Source organism: Oryx dammah, unplaced genomic scaffold (genome assembly GCF_014754425.2).
Source record: "Oryx dammah isolate SB20612 unplaced genomic scaffold, SCBI_Odam_1.1 HiC_scaffold_23, whole genome shotgun sequence".
NCBI lineage: Eukaryota > Metazoa > Chordata > Mammalia > Artiodactyla > Bovidae > Oryx > Oryx dammah.
In genome coordinates, this window is record NW_024070207.1 from 44,706,348 (window position 1) to 44,713,624 (window position 7,277).

At 37.8% G+C, this 7,277-nt stretch overlaps 1 pseudogene; it reads left to right on the top strand.

The window, feature by feature from the left end:
- Nucleotides 1-1,672: 1,672 nt before the first annotated feature.
- On the top strand, nt 1,673-2,508 carry LOC120881743 (annotated as a pseudogene).
- Nucleotides 2,509-7,277: the final 4,769 nt, after the last annotated feature.

Genomic DNA, 7,277 nt, shown 5'->3' on the forward strand with positions numbered 1-7,277 from the left:
GTGGCAATATTTTTTGGAACTGTCTCCTAGAGTAATGGAAATAAAAATAAAAATAAACAAATGGGGCCTAATTAAACTCAAAAGCTTTTGCACAGCAAAGGAAACTATAAACAAAATGAAAAGATAACCTACAGAATGGAAGAAAATATTTGCAAATGGTGCAAGCGACAAGGAATTAATTTCAAAATTATGCAAACAGCTCAATATAAAAAATAAGCAGACAACCCAATCAAAAACTGGGCAGAGGATCTAAATAGACATTTATCCAAAGAAGACATGCAGATGGCCAACAGGCACATGAAAAAATGCTCAACATTGCTAATTATTAGAAAAATAAATATCAAAACTACAATGAGGTTATTACCTCATTCTTGTCAAAATAGCCATCATCAAGAAGTCTATATAAAATATTTCATAATCAAAGAACAAACTGCAAAATTTCTGTCAAAGCACACCAGAAACAAACATCACACACAATACCCACCCTCTCAAAAACATTTAAAATTCTGTTCTTTAAACTTATTCTATTGACAGTTTCTAAATATAGAATGGTGATTAAAGTTGCTGTTTGTTCCTTTTCTCTTTGTGATTTTGGTACATAAAAATAAAGGAAAATAAATAAACAATAAACAGTAGAAGTTGTTTTTTAAATTTTATTTATTTTTATTTTTTTAATTAATTAATTAATTAATTTTTTATTTTACTTTACAATTCTGTATTGGTTTTGCCATACATTGACATGAATCCACCACGGGTGTACATTCGTTCCCAAACATGAACCCCCCTCCCCACAACATCTCTCTGGGTCATCCCCGTATACCAGCCCCAAGCGTGCCGTATCCTGCATCGGACATAAAAGTAGAAGTTCTGTTAGCTGACCTCTGAGTGGTTTCTGGGTCCTCTATGATACATGTAATACTTGTAGCACATGTGAAGCTCATGGCTGGTAGGCATCTCCTTGTGTGCATATGTGGTCCTTTCCCTACTGGTTGAGGAGTATGCTTATCAAGAATTATTTGTATATTTGCAAATGTTTTTATATGCTAATTAATCTTGATGTAATAACAGTTCAATTAAATGTCAAAGAAACCAATGTGATATAACTATAAAAATAAAGCTTTTTTTTCATGCAGGAATGCTCAGATAAAAGCCTTGGGAAAACACAATAAAGGTGAGCTCTAAAATAAATCTGTATTAATCTGGAGTGAGCAAGAAAATTAAAAATTTGTAAAAATATTATAAAAATTAGAAGACCTCTCTCAGATTGTTTTTTGCTTTTTAAGTTATTGCTCCAATGCAAATAAAATGTAACTGGAAATAACAATAACATAGAAATGTAACTAGAAATAAAATGTAACTAGTATTCACTGTTAGTATGCATTTCATAAGGATGAGGAACAGAACTCTGGATATATCTCAAGAGAAGACCTTGGCTTCACCTTACAGGACTAGTTAAGGAATATACACTTTCATGTTTTATGTTAAAAATATGGAAAAGAACTACAAAACTCTAATGAAAGAAATCAAAGCTCTAAGTAAATGGAGATGTTCCATATGCATGGATAGGAAGAATCAGTATTGTTAAGATGTTACTTCTTTCCAATTTATTTTATATATTCAATTTAGTCCCAATTAAAATCTCAGGAAAGCCCTTTTGGCTCTGAACAGCACCATGGTGGTCGGCAAGAACAAGCACTTTATGAGAGGAGGCAAAAAGGGAGCCAAGAATAAAGTGGTTGTCCCATTTCCTAAAAGAGATTGGTATGATGTGAAAGCATCAGCTATGTTCAATATAAGAAATATTGGGAAAACATTGGTCATGAGAACTCAAGAAACCAAAATCACATCTGATGGCCTCAAAGGTGGTGTTTTTGAAGTGAGTCTTGCTGATCTGCAGAATGATGAAGTAGCATTTAGAAAATTCAAGCTAATTACTGAGGATGTTCAGGGCAAAAACTGTCTGACTAATTTCATGGTATGGATCTTAGCTGTGACAAAATATGCTCCATGGTCAAAAAATGGCAAATCATGATTGAAACTCACTTTGATATCAAGACTACCAATGGTTACTCTGTGAGTTTTAATTTAAAAAATGCAACAATCAGATTCAGAAGACCTCTTACGCCCAGCACCAGCAGGTGCGCCAGATCCACAAGAAGATGGTGGAAATCATGACCCAAGAGGTGCAGACAAATGACTTGAAAGAGGTGGTCAATAAATTGATTCCAGATAGCATTGGAAAAGAGATAGAAAAGGCTTGCCAATCTATTTATCTGCTCCATGATGTCTTCGTTAGAAAAGTAAAAATGCTGAAGAAGCCCAAATTTGAATTGGGAAAACTCATGGAGCTACATGGTGAAGCTAGTAGTTCTGGAAAAGCTATTCAGGATGAGACAGGTGCTAAAGTTGAATGAGCTGATGGATATGAGCCACCAGTCCAAGAATCTGTTTAAAATGCATAATTTTAATGGTGACAAATAAAAGATCTTATTTGTGGTAAAAAAAAAATTCTAGGAAATTATTTTGTGGACATTGTCAAACTGATTCTACAGCTTTTAAGTAAAAGCAATAACCATGGATAGCTAGCATAACACAATACTGAAGAAGACAAAGTTGGGTTGACACTACCCAACTTCAAGACTTACAGTAAAGCCACAGTGATTAAGACAGTGTGGTTTTAATGAAAGAATAGAAAAATTATCAATGGAATAGAATAGAGAGCCCAGAAATAGACTCACTTAACAAAGGAACAAAGACAATACAATGGAGAGAAAATAGTCTTTTCAATGAAAAGTGATAAAACGACTGGACATTGACATCCATCCAAAAAAAAAAAAAAAGAATCTAGACACAGATTGTTCTCAAAAATTAACTCAGAATAAATCACCTACCTAAGCATAACATGCAGGATTACAAATTAATAGACTATAACATAGAAAATGTAGATGACCTTAGGTATAACAGTGACTTTTTAGATACTCTTCCAAAGGCATGATCCATGACAGAAATAATTGATAACTTAAACTTCATTAAAATTATAAACTTCTGTTCTGCAAAAGATACTGTCAAGAGAATGAGAAGACAAAGCACAGACTGGCAGAAGATATTTGCAAAAGACATCTGACAAAGGACTGTAGCTCAAAATACATAAAGAGCTCTTAAAACTTAACAGTAAGAAAACAACCCAATTAAAAAATGGACAAGAGAACCGAAGAGACACCTCATGAAAGAAGATATATACATGATGAATGAATATATGAAAAGATGCTCAACAATATATATCATTAGAGAATTGCAAATTAAAACCACAATGAGATATTGCTACGCAAATATTGTTGTTGTTGTTCAGTTGCTAAGTCATGTCCAACTCTTTGCCACCTCGTGGACTGCAGCACACCAGGCTCTCTGTCCTCTACTATCTCCCAGAGTTTGCTCAAATTCATGTCTGTTGAGTCAGTGATGCTGTTTAACCATCTCATCCTCTGCTGCCCCCTTCTCCTTTTGCCTTCAATTGTTCCAAGTATCAGGGTCTTTTCCAATGAGTCAGCTGTTTGCATCAGGTGGCCAAAGTATTGGAGCTTCAGCTTCAGCATCAGTCCTTCTAACGAATATTCAGGATTGATTTCCTTTCAAATTGACTGGTTTCATCTCCTTGCAGTCCAAGGGACTCTTAAGAGTCTTCCCCAGCTCCTCAGTTTGAAGGTAACAATTCTTCAGTGCTCAGCCTATTTTATTGTCCAACTCTCACATCCATACATGACTACTGGAAAAACCATAGCTTTGGATATATGGACCTTTGTTGACAAAGTAATGTATCTGCTTTTCAATATGCTGTATAGGTTGGTCATACGTTTTCTTTCAAGGAGCAAGCGTCTTTTAATTTCATGGCTGCAGTCACCATCTGCAGTGATTTTGGATCCCAAGAAAATAAAATCTGTCACTGCTTTCACATTTCCTCCTTCTATTTGCCATAAAGTGATAGAGACAAATGCCATGATCTTGGTTTTTTGAATGTTGAGTTTCAAGCCAGCTTTTCACTCTTCTCTTTCACCCTCATCAGGAAGCTCTAGGTCTGCTTCACTTTCTGCCATTAGAGTGGTGTCATCTGCATATCTGAGGTTGTTGGTATTTCTCCCGGCAATCTTGATTCTAGCTTGTGCTTCATCCAGCCTGGCATTTTGCATGATGCACTCTGCATATAAGTTAAATGAGCAAGGTGACAGTATACAGCCTTGTCATACTCCTTTCCCAATTTTGAACCAGTCTGTTGTTCCATTTCCAGTTCTAACTTGCTTCTTGACTTGCATACAGGTCTTAGGGGACAGACAGGTAAGGTGGTCTGGAATTCCCATCTCTTTAAGAATTTTCCAGTTTGTTGTTATTCACACAGTCCAGGTGTAAATGTATTAAATTAAGCAGAAGTAGATGTTTTTATGGAATTCCCTTGCTTTCTCCATGATCCAACAGGTATTGGCAATTTGATCTCTGGCTCCTCTGCTTTTTCTAAACCCAGCTTGTGCATCTGGAAGTTCTAGGTTCACGTACTGTTGAAGCCTAGCTTGAAGGATTTTGAGCATTACCTTGTTGGCGTGTGAAATGAGTACAATTGTCCGGTAGTTTGAACATTCTTTGGTATTGCCCTTCTTTGGGATTTAAATGAAAAGTGACCTTTTCCAGTCCTGTGGCCTCTGCTGAGTTTTTCAAGTGGGCTGGCACATTGAGTGCAACACTTTAACAGCATCATCTTTTAGGATTTCATATAACTCAGCTGGAGTTCCATCACCTCCACTAGCTTTGTTCATAATTATGCTTCCTAAGGCCCACTTGATTTCACACTCCAGGATGTCTGGATCTAGGTGAGTGACCACACCATCATGGTTATCTGGGTCATTAAGACCTTTTTTGTATAGTTCTTCTGTGTTTTCTTGCCACTTCTTAATCTCTTCTGCTTCTATTAGGTCCTTACCATTTCTGTCCTTTATTGTGTCCAACCTTACATGAAATGTTCCTTTGATATCTCTAATTTTCTTGAAGAGATCTATAGTCTTTCTCATTCTATTGTTTTCCTCAATTCCTTTGCTCTGTTCCCTTAAGAAGGATCTCTTGTCTCCTTGCTAGTCTCTGGAACTCTGTGTTCAGTTGGGCATATCTTTCCCTTTCTCCCTTGCCTTTTGCTTCTCTTCTTTCCTCAGCTATTTGTAAAGCCTCCCCAGACAACCCCTTTGCCTTCTTGCATTTCTTTCTTTGGGATGGTTTTGGTCACTGCCTCCTATACAGTGTTATGAACCTCCATCCATAGTTCTCCAGGCACTCTGTCTACCAGATCGAATCCCTTGAGTCTATTTGTCACCTTCACTGTATAATTACAAAGGATTTGATTTAGGTCATACTTGAGTGGTCTAGTGCTTTCCCCTACTTTCTTCAATTTTAGTCTGAATTTTGCATTAAGGAGCTGATGATCTGAGCCACAGTCAGCTCAGGTCTTGTTTTTGCTGACTGTTTAGAGCTTCTCCTTCTTTGGCTGCAAAGAACATAATCAATCTGATTATGTTTTGGTGTTGACCATCTGGTGATGTCCATGTGTAGAGTCATCTTTTGTGTTGTTGGAAAATGGTGTTTCCTATAGCCAGCATGTTCTTTTGACAAAACTCTGTTAGCCTTTGCCCCACTTCATTTTGTATTCCAAGGTCAAATTTGCCTGTTTCTTCTGGTATCTTTTAAAAAAAATTATTTATTTTTTAATTGAAGCATAATTGCTTTACAGAATTTTATTGTGTTCTGTCAAAACCTCAACATGAATCAGCCATAGGTATGTATATATCCCCTCCCTCTTGAACCTCCCTCCCATCTTCCTCCCCATCCCACCCCTCTAGGTTGATACAGAGCCCCTGTTTGAGTTTCCTGAGCCATACAGCAAATTCCCATTGGCTATCTATTTCACTTATGATAATGTAAGTTTCCATGTTACTCTTTCCATACATCTCACCCTCTTCTCCCCTCTTCCCATGTCCATAAGTCTGTTCTCTGTGTCTATTTCTCCACTGTTGCCCTGCAAATAAATTCTTCAGTACCATCTTTCTTGATTCCATATATATACATTAGTATATGATATTTATCTTTCTCTTTTGGATTTACTTCACTCTGTAATAGGCTCTAGGTTCGTCCACCTCATTAGAACTGACCCAAATGTGTTCCCTTTTATGGCTTAGTAATATTCCACTGTGTATATGTACCACAGCTTCTTTATCCATGCATCTGTCGATGGACATCTAGGTTGCTTCCATGTTCTAGCTACTGTAAATACTGCTGCAATGAACACTGGGGTCATGTGTCTTTTTTCATTTTGGTTTCTTCTGGATATATGCCTAGGAGTGGGATTGCTGGGTCATATGGTGATTTTATTCTTAGTTTTTTAAGGAATCTCCAGACCTTCTTCCATAGTGGCTGTATCAGTTTACATTCCCACCAACAGTGCAAGAGGGTTCCCTTTACTCCACACCCTCTTCAGCATTTATTGTTTGTAGAATTTTTGATGATGGCCATTCTGACTGGTGTGAGGTGATATCTCACTGTAGTTTTGATTTGCATTTCCCTAATAATGAGCAACTGCAGCCATGAAATTAAAAGATGCTTACTCCTTGGAAGGAAAGTTATGACCAACCTAGATAGCATATTAAAAAGCAGAGACAGGGCTTCCCTTGTGGCTCAGCTGGTAAAGAATCTGCCCACAATGTGGGGACCTGGGTTAGATCCCTGAGTTGGGAAGATCCCCTGGAGAAGGGAAAGGCTACCCACTAAAAAAAAATAAATAAAATAAAAAGCAGAGACATTACTTTGCCAACAAAGGTCCATCTAGTCAAAGCTATGGTTTTTCCAGTGGTCATGTATGGATGTGAGAGTTGGACTATGAAGAAAGCTGAGTGCTGAAGAATTGATGCTTTTGAACTGTGGTGTTGGAGAAGACTCTTGAGAGTCCCTTGGACTGCAAGGAGATCCAGCCAGTCCATCCTATAGAAGATCAGACCTGAGTGTTCATTGGAAGGACTGATGCTAAAGCTGAGACTCTAATACTTTGGCCACCTGATGCGAAGAGTTGACTCATTGGAAAAGACCCTGATGCTGGGGGGGATTGGTGCCAGGAGGAGAAGGGGATGACAGAGAATGAGATGGCTGGATGGCATCACCGACTCAATGGACGTGAGTTTGAGTAGACTCCGGGAGTTGGTGATGGACAGGGAGGCCTGGCGTGCTGCGATTCATGGGATCGCAAAGAGTCA